The sequence below is a fragment of the Oncorhynchus kisutch genome, linkage group LG17 (genome assembly GCF_002021735.2).
Source record: "Oncorhynchus kisutch isolate 150728-3 linkage group LG17, Okis_V2, whole genome shotgun sequence".
NCBI classification, from domain to species: Eukaryota; Metazoa; Chordata; class Actinopteri; order Salmoniformes; family Salmonidae; genus Oncorhynchus; species Oncorhynchus kisutch.
Window position 1 is genome coordinate 60,097,852 of NC_034190.2, and position 21,627 is coordinate 60,119,478.

A 21,627-nucleotide genomic window follows, 5' to 3' on the forward strand; every position below is an offset into this window, starting at 1 on the left:
AAATACATTTTTGAAAAAGGCTGTAACACAACAAAATTGCAAAAGTAAAGGGGTCTGAATACTTTCCGAATGCACTGAATGCATGTTACCACCTATACTTGGAATAAATACCTCATCCAAGTCTGTTTGGTACCTCCTTTTGAAAAGACTCAAGCTATGGTTATTATGTGCTGAAAGAGTAACCATTTCCTTGTCACTGAAGCCAATTCTAAAGTATAGTTTCACCAAGTCATCTAACTCAGGCATTTCAACTGTGGCGAGCACAGCAACAGGGAGACAGGGAGGCATGAAATTAATAACCAAATCCACTACTTCAGTGGTTCCCAAACTTTTTATAGTCCCGTACCCCTTCAAACATTCAACCTCCAGCTGCGTACCCCCTCTAGTACCAGGGACAGCGCACTCTCAAATGTTGTTTTTTGCCATCATTGTAAGCCTGCCACACACACACTATAGGATACATTTATTAAACATAAGAATGAGTGTGAGTTTTTGTCACAACCTGGCTCGTGGGAAGTGACAAAGAGCTCTTATAGGACCAGGGCACAAATAATAATATAATAATAGTCAATCATTTTACTCTTTATTTAACCATCTTACATATATAACCTTATTTGTTTGTCAAAAATTGTGAATAACTCACCACAGGTTAATGAGAAGGGTGTGCTTGAAGGATGCACATAACTCTGCAATGTTGGGTTGTATTGGAGAGAGTCTCAGTCTTAAATCATTTTCCACACACAGTCTGTGCATGTATTTAATTTTCATGCTAGTGAGGGCCAAGAATCCACTCTCATATAGGTATGTGGTTGCAAAGGGCATCAGTGTCTTAACAGCGTGATTTGCCAAGGCAAGAAACTGAGCGCAGCCCAATCCAGAAATCTGGCAGTGGCTTCTGATTAAATTAAATTTTCACAGAATCACTTGTTGCGATTTCGATGAGGCTCTCTTGTTCAGATATCGGTAAGTGGATTGGAGGCAGGGCATGAAAGGGATAACGAATCTAGTTGTTTGTGTCATCTGTTTCAGGAAAGTACCTGCGTAATTGAGCACCCAACTCACTCAATCACATTTGATATTGTCCGTAAGCTTGAGTTCATTTGCAAACAAAAAATCATACAATGATGGAAAGACTTGTGCGTTGTCCTTGTTAATGCAGCTCCAACTTCTTAATCATAACCTACATTCTGTCTCGCACATTGAATACAGTTTCAGAGAGTCCCTTTAATCCTAGATTCAGATCATTCAGGTGAGATAAAACATCACCCAGATAGGCCAGTCGTGTGAGAAACTCGTCATCATGCAAGCGGACAGACAAGTGAAAATGATGGTCAGTAAAGTCAACTTTAAGCTTGTCTCTCAATTTTAAAGAAACGTGTCAATACTTTGCCCCTTGACCAGCGCACTTCTGTGTGTTGTAAAAGTGTTACATAGTCGCTGCCCATATCATTGCACAGTGCAGAAAATACACCAGAGTTCCGGGGCCTTGCTTTAACAAAGCTAACCAAGTCCAAAACTTATTTCTAGCTGTCAGGCATTCCCTTGGCAGCAAGAGCTTCTCGGTAGATGCTGTAGTGTACTCAAGTGGCGTCGGGAGCAACTGCTTGCACGTGCGTTACCACTCCACTCTGTCTCCCTGTCATGGCTTTTTCACCATCAGTACAGATACCACCATGAGCAGCAGCTACATTTGGCTACATACGAACTGTTAGTGGAATTGCCATGAGAGAGTAATGGTTAATGCGATTGGATGTTCATTTTTTGACTAGACTACCTGTATTTGACATTGTGTTGTTATTTCGCTGAACGTTAGATGGTTTAATTACATTTTTGGCAGTGAAACGAGGCTACTCAGGCGAGAAAAAAAACTAAACCGAATGTGTTAAAAAAAATGTGAATCACATTTTTATTTGGCGTACCCCCGAAGGCATTGCTAGAAGGCATTGCCCCAGTTTTGGAATACCTGCCCTACGTAAATATTGCCTCTTTATCCTCAAAATATTGCCTCTGTATTCTCAAAATATTGCCTCTTTATTCTCCAAATATTGCCACTTTATTCTCACAATGAATTTTGACAATTCTTGAAATGTAAACTTCATTCTCTACGTATTTCAAGTTTTAAAGTACTGTCCGAGGAACAAAAAAGTTCAATACCACCACGCATCACCATTCATTTTTTCTCTTCACCAGGCCCTAATAGAGTAACACAGTCATAATACCCTTGAAACATAGCGGTCAAACAAGGAAATGGTTCTAATAATTTTTCCACTATTCATTTTTCCCATCGGGGAAAACTAAAATGTAGCAAATAGTAAAAATTAAGAAAAACCCTTGAATGAGTAGGTGTGTACAAACTTTTGACTGGTACTGTATACATTCACAACAATAAAAAATGGGGGGGGGGGGGGGTTCTTTAGTTGTACTATTTTCTACATTGTATAATCATTGTGAAGACATCAAAACTATGAAATAACACATATGGGATCATGTAGTAACCAAATAAGTCTTAAACAAATCAAAATATGTTTTTATTTTAGATACTTCAAAGTAGCCACCCTTTGCCTTGATGACAGCTTTGCACAGTCTTGGCAATCTCTCAAATAGCTTTATGAGATAGTCACCTGGAGTGTATTTCAATTAACAGGTGTGCCTTGTTAAAAGCTAATTTGTGGAATGTCTTTCCTTCTTAATGCATTTGAGCCAATCAGTTGTATTGTGATACAGGGTTGGTATACAGAAGATAGCCCTATTTGGTAAAATACCAAATCCAAATTATGGCAAGAATAGCTCAAATAAGCAAAGAGAAATGACCTTCATTACTTTAAGACATGAAGGTCAGTCAATCCGGAAAATGTCAAGAACTTTGAAAGTTTCTTCAAGTGGTGTCTCAAAAACCATCAAGCGCTGGTTCTCATGAAAGGAAGACCCAGAGTTACCTCTGCTGCAGGGGATACATTCATTAGAGTTAACTGCACCTCAGATTGCAGCCCAAATAAATGCTTCACAGAGTTCAAGTAACAAACACATCTCACCATCAACTGTTCAGAGAAGACTGCATTAAATTAATCAGGCCTTCATGGTCGAATTGCTGCAAAGAAACCACTACTAATAATAAGAAGAGACTTGGTTGGACAAAGAAACATGAGCAATGGACATTAGACTGGTGGAAATTTGGACTTGTGAGTGGTCTCACTGGTCTGGTGAGTCCAAATTTGAGAGTTTTGGTTCCAACCACTGTGTCTTTGTTAGACGCAGAGTAGGTGAACGGATGATCTTTGCGTGTGTGGTTCACACCGTGAAGCATGGAGGAGGAGGTGTGATGGTGTGGGGGTGTTTTGCTGGTGACACTGTGAGTGATTTATTTAGAATTTAAGGCACACTTAACCAGCATGGCTACCACAGCATTCTGCAGTGATACGGCATATCATCTGGTTTGCGGTTATTGGGACTATCATTTGATTTTTAACAGGACAATGACCCAAAACACACTTTCAGGCTGTGTGAGGGCTATTTGACCAAGGATAGAGATGGAGTGCTGCATCAGATGACCTGGTCTCCACAATCACCCGACCTCAACCCAATTGAGATGGTTTAGGATGAGTTGGACCGCAGAGTGAAGGAAAAGCAGCCAACAAGTGCTCAGCATATGTGGGAACTCCTTCAAGACTTTGGAAAAACGTTCCTTATGAAGCTGGTTGAGAGAATGCCAAGTGTGTGCAAAGCTGTCATCAAGGCAAAGGGTGGCTACTTGAAGAATATGAAATGTTAAATATATTTGTTATTTGTTAAACACCTTTTTGGTTACATCATGATTGCATAGGTGTTACTTCATATTTTTGATGTCTTCACTATTTTCATATTTAACCTTTATTTAACCAGGTAGGCAAGTTCAGAACAAGTTCTCATTTACAATTGCAACCTGGCCAAGATAAAGCAAAGCAGTTTGACACATACCTCAACACAGAGTTACACATGGAGTAAAACAAACATACAGTCAATAATACAGTAGAAAAATAAGTCTATATACAATGTGAGCAAATGAGCTGAGATAAGGGAGGTAAAGGCAAAAAAGACCATGGTGGCGAAGTAAATCCAATATAGTCAGTAAAACACTGGAATGGTAGATTTGCAGTGTAAGAATGTGCAAAGTAGAGATAGAAATAATGGGGTGCAAAGGAGCAAAAATAAATAAATACAATAGTGGGAGAGGTAGTTGTTTGGGCTAAATTATAGATGGGCTATGTACAGGTGCAGTAATCTGTGAGCTGCTCTGACAGCTGGTGCTTAAAGCTAGTGAGGGAGATAAGTGTTTCCAGTTTCAGAGATTTTAGTAGATCGTTCCAGTCATTGGCAGCAGAGAACTGTAAGGAGAGGTGGCCAAAGGAAGATTTGGTTTTGGGGGTGACCAGAGAGATGTACCTGCTGGAGCCCGTGCTACAGGTGGGTGCTGCTATGGTGACCAGCGAGCTGAGATAAGGGGGGACTTTACCTAGCAGGGTCTTGTAGATGACCTGGACCCAGTGGGTTTGGCGACGAGTATGAAGCGAGGGCCAGCCAACGAGAGCGTACAGGTCGCAGTGGTGGGTAGTATATGGGGCTTTGGTGACAAAACGGATGGCGCTGTGATAGACTGCATCCAATTTATTGAGTAGGGTATTGGAGGCTATTTTGTAAATGACATCTCCGAAGTTGAGGATCGGTAGGATGGTCAGTTTTACGAGGGTATGTTTGGCAGCATGAGTGAAGGATGCTTTGCTGCGAAATAGGAAGCCAATTCCAGATATAACTTTGGATTGGAGATGTTTGATGTGAGTCTGGAAGGAGAGCTTACAGTCTAACCAGACACCTAGGTATTTGTAGTTGTCCACATATTCTAAGTCAGAACCGTGCAGAGTAGTGATGTTGGACGGGCGGGCAGGTGCAGGCAGCGATCTGTTGAAGAGCATGCATTTAGTTTTACTTGTACTTAAGAGCAATTGGAGGCCACGGAAGGAGAGTTGTATGGCATTGAAGCTCGTCTGTAGGGTTGTTAACAGAGTGTCCAAAGAAGGGCCAGAAGTATACAGAATGGTGTCATCTGCGTGGAGGTGGATCAGAGACTCACCAGCAGCAAGAGCGACATCATTGATGTATACAGAGAAGAGAGTCGGTCCAATAATTGCACCCTGAGGCACCCCCATAGAGACTGCCAGAGGCCCGGACAACATGCCCCCCGATTTGACACACTGAACTCTATCAGAGAAGTAGTTGGTGAACCAGGTGAGGCAATCATTTGAGAAACCAAGGCTATCGAGTCTGCCGATGAGGATGTGGTGATTGACAGAGTCGAAAGTCTTGGCCAGATCAATGAATACGGCTGCACAGTATTGTTTCTTATCGATGGCGGTTAAGATATCATTTATGACCTTGAGCATGGCTGAGGTGCACCCATGACCAGCTCTGAAACCAGATTGCATAGCGGAGAAGGTATGGTGGGATTCGAAATGGTCGGTAATCTGTATGTTGACTTGGCTTTCGAAGACATTAGAAAGCCAGGGTAGGATAGATATAGGTCTGTGGCAGTTTGGGTCAAGAGTGTCCTCCCCCCCTTTGAAGAGGGGGATGACCGCAGCTGCTTACCAATCTTTGGGAATCTCAGACGACACGAAAGAGAGGTTGAACAGGCTAGTAATAGGGGTTGCAACAATTTCGGCAGATAATTTTAGAAAGAAAGGGTCCAGATTGTCTAGCCCGGCTGATTTGTAGGAGTTCAGATTTTGCAGCTCTTTCAGAACATCAGCTGACTGGATTTGGGAGAAGGGGAAATGGGGAAGGCTTGGGCGAGTTGCTGTGGGGGGTGCAGTGCTGTTGACCGGGGTAGGGGTAGCCAGGTGGAGAGCATGGCCAGCCGTAGAAAAATGCTTTTTGAAATTCTCAATTATAGTGGATTTATCGTGGTGACAGTGTTTCCTATCCTTAGTACAGTGGGCAGCTGGGAGGAGGTGTTCTTATTCTCCAAGGACTTTACAGTGTCCCAGAACTTTTTTGAGTTTGTGTTGCAGGAAGCAAATTTCTGCTTGAAAAAGCTAGCCTTGGCTTTTCTAACTGCCTGTGTATATTGGTTTCTAGCTTCGCTGAAAAGTTGCATATCACGGGGGCTGTTCGATGCTAATGCAGAACGCCATAGGATGTTTTTGTGTTGGTTAAGGGCAGTCAGGTCTGGAAAGAAACCAAGGGCTATATCTGTTCCTGGTTCTACATTTCTTGAATGGGGCATGCTTATTTAAGATGGTGAGGAAGGCTTTTTTTTAAATAACCAGGCATCCTTTACTGACGGGATGAGATCAATATCTTTCCAGGATACCCCGGCCAGGTCGATTAGAAAGGCCTGCTCGTTGAAGTGTTTCAGGGAGCGTTTGACAGTGATGAGTGGAGGTCGTTTGACCGCTGACCCATTACGGATGCAGGCAATGAGGCAGTGCTCGCTGAGATCTTGGTTAAAAACAGCAGAGGTGTATTTAGAGGGCAAGTTGGTTAGGATGATATCTATGAGGGTGCCCGTGTTTACGGCTTTGGGGTGGTACCTGGTAAGTTCATTGAGTTCAGATTGAGGACATCAAGCTTAGATTGTAGGATGGCTTGGGTGTTAAGCATGTTACAGTTTAGTCGCCTAGCAGCACAAGCTCTGAAGATAGATGGGGGGCAATCAGTTCACATATGGTGTCCAGAGCACAGCTGGGGGCAGAGGGTGGTCTGTAGCAGGTGGGAATGATGAGAGACTTGTTATTAGAGAGTCGGATTTTTAAAAGTAGAAGTTCAAATTGTTTGGGTACAGACCTGGATAGTAGGACAGATCTCTGCAGGCTATCTTTACAGTAGATTGCAACACCGCCCCCTTTGGCCATTCTATCTTGTCTGAAAATGTTGTAGTTAGGGATGGAGATTTCAGAATTTTTGGTGGTCTTCCTAAACCAGGTTTCAGACACGGCTAGTACATCCGGGTTGGCAGAGTGTGCTAAAGCAGTGAATAAAACAAACTTAGGGAGGAGGCTTCTAATGTTAACATGCATGAAACCAAGGCTATTACGGTTACAGAAATCATCAAAAGAGAGGGCCTGGGGAATAGGAGTGGAGCTAGACACTGCAGGGCCTGGATTCACCTCTACATCACCAGAGTAACAGAGGAGTAGGATAAGGGTATGGCTAAAAGCTATGAGAATTGGTTGTCTAGAACGTCCGGAACAGACAGTAAAAGGAGGTTTCTGGGGGCGGTAAAATAGCTTCACGGTATAATGTACAGACAAAGGTATGGTAAGATGTGAATACAGTGTAGGTAAACCTAGGCATAGAGTGATGATGAGAGAGATATTGTCTCTAGAAACATAATTGAAACCAGGTGATGTCATCACGTGTGGGTGGTGGAACTGAAAGGTTGGATAAGGTATATTGAGCAGGGCTAGAGACTCTACAGTGAAATAAGCCAATAAACACTAACCAGAAAAGCAATGGATAAGGCATTTGACATTAAGAAGAGGCATGCTTAGTCGAGTGATCAAAAGGGTCCAGTGAGTAGTGAGGTTGGTTGGGGTAACGGCGATTCAGACAGCTAGCCAGGCCATCGGGTAGCAAGCTAGCATAGGATGGAGGTCTGTTTTTAGCTACCTCGTGCATTTCCGTCGGTAGATTAGTGGGGCTCTGTGTGATAGAGGGGATCAATCCAAATGGCAAAATAGATATAGTTATAGTGACCCAAGAAAATTGTCCGATGGCCCTATTCAGACAGCAGCCGATAAGACAGCTAACGATTAGCTGGCCGCAGATGGGCGTTCAGGTAACGTCGCGATGGAGGAGCCAGTTGGATAACTCCCTCGGGCAGATAACGTCGGTAGTCCAGTCGTCCGGATAGATGATTGTAGCCAAGGAGTGGCTGATGGAACTCTTCAGCTGGCTATCTCCGGAATAATTTATGTTTGCTCCGGGATCGACGTAAGCCAATAGTCACACGGGTAGCAGCTAGCTATCGAGATCCAGGTGTAAATGTCCAGAGCTTGCGGTTGAAATCCAGGGATATGGGGAGAAAAATAGGTCCGGTATATTCTGGTCTGAGTCGCGTTGCACAAAACTGGCGATAGGTTTTCGAGCTAAAGGATAGCCGATGACCACAAACCGTGGTTAGCTGAATACTAACGTTAGCCAGTAAACTAGCTTCTGGTTAGCTTCTGGCTAGCTTCTGGTTAGCTTCTGGCTAGCTTCTATTGTGGATTTCAGATTTGAGGTAAATAATACTTTTTTTAAATTGGTGAGGAGGGTTGCAGGAGAGTGTTATGAAGTTGAGTTTTTGGAAAAGAAAATATATAAAAGATATGCGAAGAAAGATGTAAATATACAGTATATATACACGGGACACGACAAGACGAGGACAAAGGACGTCTGACTGCTATGCCGTCTTGGTATAATCTATTATTCTACAGTGCAGAAAATAGTACAAATAAAGAAAACCCCTTGAATGAATAGGTGTGTCCAAACTTTTGACTGGTACTGGATATATATATATAATAACTACATGAAACATAGACCTTATTTTAATTGTTTCTAAAATCCTCTCTGAGAAAAGTGAATGGTGGAAAAACAATTGGCACCATTTCCCTGTTTGACTGCTAGGTTTTATGTTTATTAATGACACCTCCACTGTGGCACTCTATACTCTTCTATAAAATTGTGATGACTGACTGATCTAGGGTGAGAGGTTGTAGCAGTTCCGCAACTAATTTCAGTTTGTTAAAATAAATAAGTCTATGTGTAATTATGCTACTTAAACCACAAATGCTTTGAACAATATGTACCTACACTGTAATTTCACTGTACCTACTCATCTGATAAGGGATATGTATTGTAAAGTAGGACTGTGGATTCAATTGTTTTAAGCACATATGTTTGTACTTTTTACATATGAGCTGTTCAATTATTTATTTGGTAAGGATCGCTAACAAAAGTCGAATTATTTAAACACTGAATAATTTTGCCAATATTACACATCAACTGCCAGAATGACGTCAAATTAGTTGGAATATTTGCCAAACTGAAAGACAATCTTAAAGCGTTGAAAACTGATTCAAGACTTGACATTCTTTGTAACTGTGCTCTGTATTATTGAACTGCACTGAGCTTTGAACTGGATATTACAAGCTGGGCTGAAACATAAAAGTGCACTGTGTTTTGGGTTATGACTGGATAAGGCATCGTTTCATGTAGGAGCACAGAGGATTCCTGGAGTATGAGAGAAGTTATGTTGTCTGCACACAGAACAATTGGAAAGGACAGCGAGGGAGCAAGAGATAAGAAAAACAACAAAAAGCATCTGGCTGTTTGTCAGAGGGCTTCACGGCTACGCTCCCCCAAGCCTTATCAGTTTAATGTTTAATTTTCATGAAAGAAGGAAGGACTGGGAGGCATGAAAGCACACATGAACATTTATTTTGTGGTGTCGACACCTACAAAGAGGGCTGTCTTCAGATTGTGCTTTTTCACTCCATTCGTGTTCTTTATCGAAGACTGTTCTGAGCAACACATCTTCTTTACAACAAACTAGTTCATCTTTGGAGCTACACCCACCCAGTCATTTGTATTGCTACATTGAAAAAAAAGCTTGTTTTGAATGTTCTCTCTATGTAGTGCCATTCCTTTTCCCACTAGAACACGAGCACACCACAGACCTCTTGATTGTACTGACGCGGTGATGTCAGTTTTGTTTTGAAGGATGTCTTGACTTTATGGAGGCCAAATTGATCCAGAGACTTTTGATGCATTCTAAAGTGCCAGTGAGTGGACTGGCATCAATTATTTATCCCCCAACCCACTATTAAGCCCGTAATGAGCTCGTTTAATTCACTGAACAAACAGGCTTACAGCAGTCATGTATCAATAAATGTTCATTATCTGTCTCCCGGTCACGTTTCAGTGCACTGTGCCGCAGACTTATTGCTCGAGGACAGAATCCAATATGGAGGACGTCAATTCAGAGACTGCGTTCCCCTGCTCAGATATTGCATGCATCATCCAGGGGTTTCTGGCTACATCTTCAACTATGTCATCAACTCACAGATTACTATAGCGTTATGTGGTTAGCTGATACATAAAATACCTATCTATCTGGCATCAGCAACGCCTGGCAGAGAAACACACCCAAAATCAAAAGAGGAATGTGGCATGCAGTGTTTCGTCAATTAGAGTACCACATAGGTATTTGGTGTAGCATAACTGCACACGTACACTCTCAGAGAAAAGGATACGTGTGGGTACAGTATGGTTCCCTGCGGTACAAAAATATAAAAATATGCATGATGTCAGAGGTAGAGGATAAACGGGTACACTTTTTTCTAGTTACTCAGAGATTGATAGAGCTAGAGACACCATATTCTAAGACAAACAACTTATATACACTAAGTATACAAAACATTAAGAACACCTGCTCTTTCAATAGACTGACCAGGCGAATCGAGGTGAAACCTATGATCCCTTATTGATGTTACTTGTTAAATCCACTTCAATCAGTGTAGATGAAGGTGAGGAGACAGGTTAAAGAAGGATTTTTAAGCCAATTGAGACATTTGACAATTGAGACAATGTGTATGTGTGCCATTCAGAGGGTGAATGGGCAAGACAAAAGATTTAAGTGCCTTTGAACGGGGTATGGTAGTAGGTGCCAGGCACACCAGTTTGTGTAAAGAACTGCAACGCTGCTGTGTTTTTCACACTCAACAGTTTCCCATGTGTATCAAGAATGGTTCACCACCTAATGGGCATCCAGCCAACTTGGGAAGCATTGGAGTCAACATGGGCCAGCATCCCTGTGGAATGCATTTGATACCTTGTGGAGTCCATGCCGCAACGAATTGAGGCTGTTCTGAGGGCAAAACAGGGGTGCAACTCAATATTCGGAAGGTGTTCCTAATGTTTGGTGTACTCAGTGTATGTCCTCTACCATTAGTAACTGTAATTTCTAATGTACACAAAAATGAGTTGAAATAGGGTGGGAGCAACACAGCTTTGGGACAGAAGTAACAGCTGGCAAAAGCTGCACAATATCTGTCTTTGTAATCCTTGTTACTTTTAACAAATGTACCACAAATTCATGTTTGTGTCGATTTGAATAATGATGCAAATATGATCTGTAAAATCATTATGTTTATATAATATTACATTTGCAAGTAGTATAACGGTGAGTGGACATTCCCCCTTTGTCTTTTTATAGAATTTTTATCCAGCTCCGGTAAAAAGTTTGGATGTGCGTAAAATTCTTTAAGTTGCGTTGTCTGTATTATATGCCCACGGGCAGCGATTATGGTGCCTGGAACTGTATTTACACATAACCTATTTAGAATTATACACTCACTGTCTTTTCATGCCTTATCAACAGCCTAGTGAATTTAATCTTGCTTATTGACTATGTTTGGCATGTCCATGTCCAGACTACAATTTACAGTAGGCATAGCCTCTATATTAGTGTGAATCACAGGAGGTGGTGGAACCTTCATTGGGGAGGATGGGATCATAGTAATGGCTGGAACGGAATAAATGGAATGGTATCAAACTCATCAAACACATGGTTTGAGCCTATTCCATTAACTCCATTCCAGTCATTATTATGAGCCGTTTCCCCTCAGTAGCTTCCTGTGATGTGGATGCAATAGCCTGTTTAACATCATACACTATATATATACAAAAGTATGTAGACACCCCTTCATATTAGAGAATTCAGCTATTTCAGCCACACCCGTTGTTGACAGGTGTATAAAATCTAGCACACAGCCATGCACTCTCCTTAGACAAACATTGGTAGTAGAATGACCTTACTAAAGAGCTCAGTGACTTTCAACGTGGCACCATCATAGTATGCCACCAAGTCAGTTCATCTAATTATGCCCTGCTATAGCTGGCACAGTCGTTTAGTGGTAGACCACACAAACTCACAGAACGGAACCGCCGTGTGCTGAAGTGAGTAGCACATAAAACATTTCTTTCCTCAGTTGCAACACTCACTACCGAGTTCCAAACTGCCTCTGTAAGCAATGTCAGCACAATAACTGTTTGTAGGGAGCTTGATGAAATGGGTTTCCATAGGCAAGCAGCCGCACACAAGCCTAAAATCACCATGCGTAATGCAAGTTTCTGCTGGAGTGGTGTAAAGCTTGCCAGCATTGGACTCTGGAGCAGTGGAAACGCGTTCTCTGGAGTGATGAATCACGCTTCACCATCTGGCAGTCCGACAGATGAGTCTGGGTTTGGCGGATCCCAGGAGAACACTACCTGCCCAAATTCATAGTGCCAACTATAAAGTTTGGTGGAGGCGGAATAATGGTCTGGGGCTGTTTTTCATGGTTCTGGCTTGGCCCCTTAGTTCCAGTGAAGGGAAATCTTAACGCTACAGTATACAATTACATTCTAGACGATTCTGAGCTTCCAACTTTGTGGCAACAGTTTAGAGAAGGCCATTTCCTGTTTCAGCATGACAATGGCCCCGTGCACAAAGCGAGGTCCATACAGAAATGGTTTGTCAAGATCGGTATGGAAGAACGTGACTGGCCTGCACAGAGCCCTGACCTCAACCCCATCGAACACATTTTGGATGAATTGGAACGCCATCTGCGAGCCAGGCTTAATCGCCCAACATCAGTGCACGTCCTCAGTAATGCTCTTGTGGCAAGTCCCCACAGCAATGTTCCAGCATCTAGTGGAAAGCCTTCTCAGAACGGTGGAGGCTGTTATAGCAGCAAAGGGGGGACCAACTCCATATTAATACCCATGATTTTGGAATGAGATGTTCAAAGAGCAGGTGTTTACATACTTTTGGTCATGTAGTGTATAATGTAGTGTACAATGGGCCCCCGGACTACAAGCTTTAATGCTACCTGTGAAAATGAACACATGCACAGGGCTTGTTGGATGCAGTGCAGCACAAGTTGGTGTCCACATACCTTTGGTCATGTAGTGTATTTACATATTGAAGCAATGCATTAAGAACAATGTGGACTGCAAAAATTTTCAGCATATTTAGCAAATATGGGGCAGGCTACAACGGACTTACATTCGATTTGGAGTTGATGTCAATGCAATAAATAAAAGATCGTAAATACATAACCATATATTTAGCCATGGAGCATATGCTGATTGGCCAGTGAGAGGCCAAGCCTTGACACATCCACAACTTGTTTATTCATTAAAACCGAGTCATGCATATGTGGAGGATGTCTGAAAGTGGGCATTGCGAAACAAGTGGGAGGATCAACACAAGTGGGTGTATTGAAACTTAACAGCTAATTGAGCAGATTGGTTGCCACTCAAGACCGTTTTGTGTGACTGCTTGCTGCTTCCTTGTAGCATTTTAGCTAAGCCTGACCCTTATGCTAACCTTAATTTCATTAACCTAACATGTTAAGTTAGTTATCCTAACCTGCCAAGTTCATTCTCCTAACCTGCCACATTAATTCTCCAAACCTGCCATGTTAATTATCCTTAGCTAAAATGCTAGAAGGAAGCTTCCACACAAAACAGTCTTGAGCGGCAACCAATCTGCAAAATGAGTTAAAAAAATGTTTACCTTTAGTTAACTAGGCAAGTCAGTTAAGAACAAATTCTTATTTTACAATGACAGCCTACTCTGGCCAAACCCTCCCCTAATCCGGACAACGCTGGGCCAATTGTGCGCTGCCCTATGGGACTCCCGATCACGGAGGGTTGTGATACAGCCCAGGATCGAACCAAGGTCTATAGTGTCTGCTTTAGCCTGTAGTGTCTCCTCCGCTGCGCCACTCGGGAGCCCGATAAAAAGTTGACACACCTACTGGTGTTGATCCTCCCACTTGATTCGCAACTCCCACTTTCGGACACACTCCACGTATGCAATTACCCATACTTGTCAAGACCCAGCCCCTTAACACTACCCCCAGCTACTGCGCCCATAATTCCGGTTCTGAAAATTGCTGCCAAAATAACTGCCACAATAAAGGAAAGACCAACATAAAGAGTCTTAATAGGGCTTTGGGCCACCACCAAATGCCAGAACAGCTTCAATGCATCTGGGAATAGATTCTATAAGTGTCTGGAACTCTATTGGAGGGATGTAACACCGTTCTTCCATAATTTGGTGATGGTGGTGGAAAATGCTGTCTCAAGCGCCGCACCAGAGTCTCCCATGAGTGTTGAACTGGGTTGAGATCTGATGACTGAGATTGGGCAGTAACCAAACCAAATCAACGTATTTTGTTTTCCAAAGGTATGCATGGCAAATATGAAACTCTAGTATTTTCTGTGACCACATTTACATATGGATAGAGATATATCTACCAGGGGTTTTATACACAAAACAAAAAACTAATTACAGGGATTTTGAGAGTGTAATATGATCTTGGCATCATAGCATGAGTAAAGTTTTGGCTGGGTGTGAAATAGATATTGTAAACACAGTTAATTAGAAAAGATAAAACTTGACAGCTCAGAGTCCCTTCCCTATAAAGGAGGTTTTTAGAGGCACCTAGACATTACCCCTGACATACTGACAGCCGATCCACCCACTGCCTCCATACTGATCACACACACACACACACAGACACACACACACACACCACACACACACACACACACACCACACACACACACACACACACACACACACACACACACACACACACACACACACACACACACACACACACACACACACACACCACACACACACACACACAGACACAGACACACACACACACAGACACACACACACCACACACACACACACACACCACACACACACACACACACACACACACATACTGACATACTGACAGCCGATCCACCCACTGCCTCCATACTGATCACACACACACACACACACACAGACACACACACACACACACACACACACACACACACACACACACCACACACACACACACACACACACACACACACACACATTCTCCTTTGAGACCTCCCTTTCAAAGTCACTGAGATCTCTTCTTCTAGCCTTGGTAGCCAAAATAATGGGCAACTGGGGATTGTTATACATGACCCTAAGCATGATTGAATGTTAATTGCTTAATTAACTTAGGAACCACACCTGTGTGGAAGCACCTGCTTTCAATATACTGTACCTTGTATCCCTCATTTACTCAAGTGTTTCCTTTATTTTGGCAGCTACCTTTAAGTCACAGTGATTTGGAATGCGCCACTAGTGACAAGGTCCGTGTTACAGAGCTTTCTGATGCCTTATAGATTTCACAACTCCTGGATATGTATTTTAAGTATGAGTTAACCACATCATACTGTATGTTATAGCAATTTGTCAGTCGATGCCACAGTTGATGACTTGGCCAGCAACCATTGGTTGTTGTGTCGCATTGCCTTAGATGTGGAACATGCACAAAGCATATGGCAGAGTGGTGAAGTTTGAGAAAACCTGCTGTAGATGACATCCCCATAATTCAGGATGGGGAGTTTTGTTATTTGACCAGGGTGTGTTTAGCAGAGTGTGTGAATGAAGATTTGTTCCAGTAGAGGAAGCCTATTCTGGACTTGACCTTTGCTTGAAGATTATTGAGGTGTGTGTGGACTGATAGTACTGTGTCCAGTGTCTTGGAAATTCAGTACTGAGAGAGTCATTTCTTCCAACACTCTTTCTTTCTTTAATATCGATGAATTATTGCAATAATGAGGCTGGATGACCCCCAAACCTTTAAACAAATGCAGGAGTACAATATATGGCTGACACTAACGATGCTCAGTCATGGTTGGTTCAACACCCCTCATGCAGAGCAAGGAGCATCATAAGCCACTCTGGGTTCATCCTGTCGTTATCTGCACCTGGGTTGTTGTCTAAACCCCATCCTGGCTTAGTTTCCCAGATGCAAGGATGAATTTGAGACAATGAGGGATTGTTCTACTCCTAAGCTATCTCTAGTAAAACACATTATTGTTTATGTAACGCAGTCTTTAACTCATTTGTCAGCTCAAGCCATGGTGACCATACGCCCAGATTAGCTGCAGGGAACTAGAGTGGAGCCCATGAAAACACAGACACTAGCAGGACAGAAATGTCTTACTATTAGTTCAATATTAATTGTTAACCATTAATATCAAATTGATCAGTTAAATATGTCATTTTTCTATCACACCAGCCAGATACACAGTTATTTATATGAGCTGATTCCAGGGGCCAGATGCATTGAGAATGGTGTTATCGGTTTAGAGGTGTACTGTAGATTGGTATGGCAACTGCTCGGCCAACGACCCGCAAGGCACTGCAGAGGGTAGTGCGAACGGCCAGTACATCACTGGGGCCAAGCTTCCTGCCATCCAGGACTTCTAAAAAAGGCCCGAAAAATGGTCAAAGACTCCAGCCACATTAGTAATAGACTGTTCTCTCTGCTACCACACGGCAAGCGGTACCGGAGTGCCAAGTCTAGGTCCAAGAGGCTTCTAAACAGCTTCTACCCCATGCCATGAGACTCCTGAACATCTAACCAAATGGCTACCCAGACTATTTGCATTCCCCCCCCCCTTTTCTTACACCGCTGCTACTCTTGTTATCATCTATGCATAGTCACTTTAATAACTCTACATGTACATGTACATATTACCTCAACTAACTGGTGCCCCCGCACATTGACTCTGTACCGGTACCCCCCCCCTGTATATAATCTCGCTATTGTTATTTTACTGCTACTCTTTAATTACTTGTTCCTTTATTTTTTATTCTTATTCATATTTTTTTAAACTGCATTGTTGGTTAGGGGCTTGAAAGTAAGCATTTCCCTGTTGTATTCAGCACATGAGACTAATAACATTTGATTTGATTTGTATGAAGGACTCATTTGCGATTTGTGAAACATTGTTTATATAAACTGAGGAGTTACCCAAGATGTGTGCTTGACAATGCACAAATGCCTCAAAAGGAATGTGTGTATTAGAGTTTGACGTGCACACTTCTTTCTTGCGCAACAATTCTTTAAGATAGTTGACCGTTTTTAAACAATATGCTCTCACAATTGCATCAGACAAACTTGCATTATCATAAGAGACAATGGTAAAGCAAAACTCAGCCACAACGACAATAATAATATTTTCATGAATGTATAACAGTGCAAAGATGCCCACATACAGTATCTTATGGCAAGCAGTTTGTACAAGCCAGCAGCATGCATTGATCACATTAAAGTACCAGTCGACGTTAATGGAGGACCTACAGTATGGGTGCGCCTCAAATTGCAACCTATTCCCTACACCAGGGGTCTCCAACCATGTTCCTGGAGAGTTACCCTCCTGTAGGTTTTCGCTCCAGCCCCAGTTGTAACAAACCTGGTTCAGCTTGTCAACCAGCTCATTTTTATTAGAATCAGGTGTGCTAGATTTGAGTTGGTATGAAAACCTACAGTACTGTAGCGCTCCAGGAACAGGGTTGGTCAAAAGTAGTAAACTGTGTAGGGAATAGGGTGCCATTTGGGACGCATTCTTTGTGTTGTGCTTCTTCCTCGCTGACAGCTAGGCTTGTCACAGTTGTTTTGGTGTGTGAGAGGGGAAAACGTGCCCCTCTGGCCCTGATAATTATCTGGCCATTTCTCTCCGTCACCTGCCTTTATCTTTCGCCTCAGGTCTGCACCTAGGGGTCAAAGACTGTTACTTTGGGACACCTCGATCTCTCAAGGTGTGGCAGGTTAAATGTAAAAGGCCCTCCCACTGACCTCTGTTCTCTTCTGTTTGTTTTCTAGGAAACATGTGACACAATCCCATAAGAGCAAATCTTCAATGGACAATATGCACAGCTAAAGTGCAGAAGGCAGATGCTCTGGATTGCACTCAATAGTAATGACTCTGTTAATTTAATGTACACATCTCTTCAAATTAAAATGATGACATGGAAACCAAACAGCTGAAAAGAGGCTTGTTGACAATTGACCTGTTCTAGGGATCCATGTATCAAAACATTTACATATCCTATACAGTATTACCTCTAACAGCCTATCTATATAATGGTACACAGTCTAACCATTGTTAGCATACAGGCACTGTTACTGTAGTTACATGTCATGTCTGACTGGTACGCATAGCAAATTATTATGAATGGTCTGTGAATGTAAGTGAATTGCACTTAAATTAAAGAAAACACATGGATGACAAAATAACTCGAATGCATAGCATATACATTTTGTGACTAATCAACAGCTTTCTTAAATTTGATTTGGATTTGAATTAGCTAGAGAGATAGATATGACATTTACTGGTCAGAAATTTGGGTTAGAGTGTCATCAACAGCCCCATGTCCCGATGGATGCAGGTAGCTGTGACACTGTGACAAAAACGAATCCCCATCTGATGTAACATTTGGACAAACAACACCATTTGAGGGAGGAATTAGGAGCTTTATAATCGGATAAGACACAATGTCACTCCCATCAAGAAACTTAAGGTTAGACGTGAGAAAATTAACTTGGTTTGGGCCTTAAAGGGGCACTCTGGGTTTTTATCTTTGAAATTAATGATATAGCCATTGATTTTTGAAGAATATAACTTTGAAATGGCTGATTGTGAGCTTAGTTCAAGCTAGTTTTACTCCATAGCTTATAAATAATGTAATTGTAAACAAACACAGTGAAGCTTCAAAACATGGTTAAAACAATACTTTTCAGAATCTCCATTATTCCCCAACTACATTTATTACATGTACCAGGAACTGGTGCTGACATTGTCTTACAAGAAACAATACACAGACAAAAAATAGACAGAAAATGCACACATACAGTATAAATATGTTTAAAAATGTAACATAATCTGGGGGAAAATGTTATATATTAAAATTATATAATAAAAAGTTAATATGTAAAATATTGATTTATTGGATGGTAATTCCTTGCATCCATAGCTCTGTATATGAATTTGAGAGTGGTTATATTTCTCCAGCACCATCCCTCAGCTATTTACCAAAACAAGTGATGGAGTGACCACTTTATTATTTTTCCAATCCCAGATTGCCACTTTAATTGTCTCGTTCCATTGCCTTAGTAATGCAATTTTGTAGTTCATAAACCTTTTCCGTCGCCTTTCCAGGACATCCCAGAATAAGAAAATATCTTGGAGTGGAGAAAAAGTTTAGGTTTTAGTCTGCAGTACACACTACTTCACTTTTCAACCTTACATATTTAAAAATGTATTTTCAGAAAACATGATTTTGCTGGTTTACTCTTATATACTGTATCATATACCCCGCTAAGTTTCTACTATTAAAATCATGATAAACAGTGCATTTCCCACTAATGACAGATAATAGGCTACCCTTTTCTTAGTGACACATCCACATGTCATACAGGCCATTCTCACCACATGCCACTTTCAGCCTAATGGATCCCAACTGTCTCTGTAAACAGTTTTATTTATGATGTGGGTGGTACTGAAGAAAATAAATATATTTCATACATACATCGTTTTTTCCAAATACCAAAGGTAGCTCAAAAGGTGGAACACAACATAAAAGAAACATCTGCAGTACTGTATGCAGCAATTCAGTACCTACTGCAATTCAGTACCTACTGCAATTCAGTACCTACTGCAATTCAGCTTTTAGCTGCCATGCGACACATGAAAGAAAATTCCACTAAAACTGTGATATGAATGAGAATGAACAATTAGCCGTTCACGTAATGGGCCACATAGTCTGACTTGAGCTCTGTTTCACCTCTGGATACAGAATGTGCAGAATTCTTAGACGTCTGCATGAACCCTGCCTACCCCCTGACATTCTCACATACCTCACCTACCCAATGGCCTGTGAATGATCACTCCTAACGCTTGAATAGGCAGGTTTCAATGGAGGAGCTATTAAAGCATGGCCTCCCGTGGGGAAATGAGTGGCCTGACATTGATTGCGGGTAGAGAGATTCAACTCAGTGGGGTTTAAAAAAAAAAAAGGATTACTGTGGGTGGCAATAGCATTGTCTGTGCGGGGCACTGGTATCAGGTCCAAATTCAGAGCCACTTCCCACACACCGTCTGTCAATCCAGGTGGACATGTTGCTTCTTCAAGACTTTAGACACAAATGCACAAAAATGCCCACCTTTGAGCTGGTGCATGAAAATTGTGTTTATTACATTTTTGCATCTACCTATCAATTTTGAGATTTGTTGGTATGTTGGTCCATTAAAATTAGTATTTTCAAAAATTAAACATAAAAATGTAAAAAACGTATTGATAATGCATTTCTGTAGTTTATCATACCACTGTCATCAACTTTTGAATGGATTTTATGCACTTTAAAATGGACATACATTGCCATCAGAAAGTATTCACACCCCTTGACGTTTCCCACATTTTGTTGTGTTACAGCCTGAATAAAACAGTTATTAAATATTTATTTCAATGTAGATTTTTTTTTGTCACTAGCCTACACGCAATACCCATAATGCCAAAGTGGTATTGTGTTTTTTTTTTGTTTTACAAATTCATAAAAAACGAAAAGCTGAATTGTCTTGAGTCAAAAAGTATTCAAGCCCTTTGTTATGGCAAGCCTATAATAAGTTCCACAGACTTACTCTTTGTGCAATAGTAGTGATAAAATTATTTTTGAATGACTACCTCATCTCTGTACCCCACACATACAATGATCTGTAAGGTCCATCAGTTAAGTAGGGAATTTCAAACACAAAGACTAGGGAGGTTTCCAATGCCTCGCAGAGAAGCGCACCTCTTAGTAGATGGGTAAAAAAAGCTGACATTGAATATCCCTTTGAGCATGGTGAAGTTATTAATTACACTTTGGATGGTGTACAGTATAAATACACCCAGTCACTACAAAGACACAGGTGTCCTTCTTAACACAGTTGCCAGAGAGGAAGGAAACAGTTCAGGGACTCAACCATGAGGCCAATGATGACCTGTGATAGGAGAAAACTGAGGATGGAACATCAGCATTGTAGTTATTCCACAATACTAATGTAATTTACAGAGTAAAAAGAAGGAAGAGTGTACAGAGTAAAAATAGTCCAGAAAATGCACCCTGGCACTAAAATAATACTGCAAGAAATGTGGCAAAGCAATTAACTTTTTGTCCTGAATACACAGTGTTATGTTTGGGGCAAATCCAATACAACACATTACTGAGTACCACTCTCCATAATTTCAAGCATAGTGGTGGCTGCATCATGTTATGGGCATGCTTGTAAAACTTAAGGACCGGGGAGTTTTTCAGGTAAAAAAATTGAAAATGGTTGTCGAGCAATTACCAACAACCAATTTGACAGGCCTTGAACAATAATGGTCAAATGTTCCACAATCCAGGTGTGGGAAGCTCTTAGAACCTTACCCAGAAAGATTCACAGCTGTAATCACTGCCAAAGGTAATTCTAACATGCATTGACTCAGGAGGCTGAATACTTACAGTTGAAGTTGTAAGATTACATACACTGAGGTTGGAGTCATTAAAACAAGTTTTTCAACCACTCAACGGCATTTCATGTTAACATACTATAGTTTTGGTAAGTTGGGTAGTGTCACGTTCTGATCCTAGTTATTGTGTTAATTGTTTGTTTTAGTTGGTCAGGACGTGAGTTGGGTGGGCATTCTATGTTTTGTGTGTCTAGGTTGTTTTTCTGTGTTCAGCCTAGTAT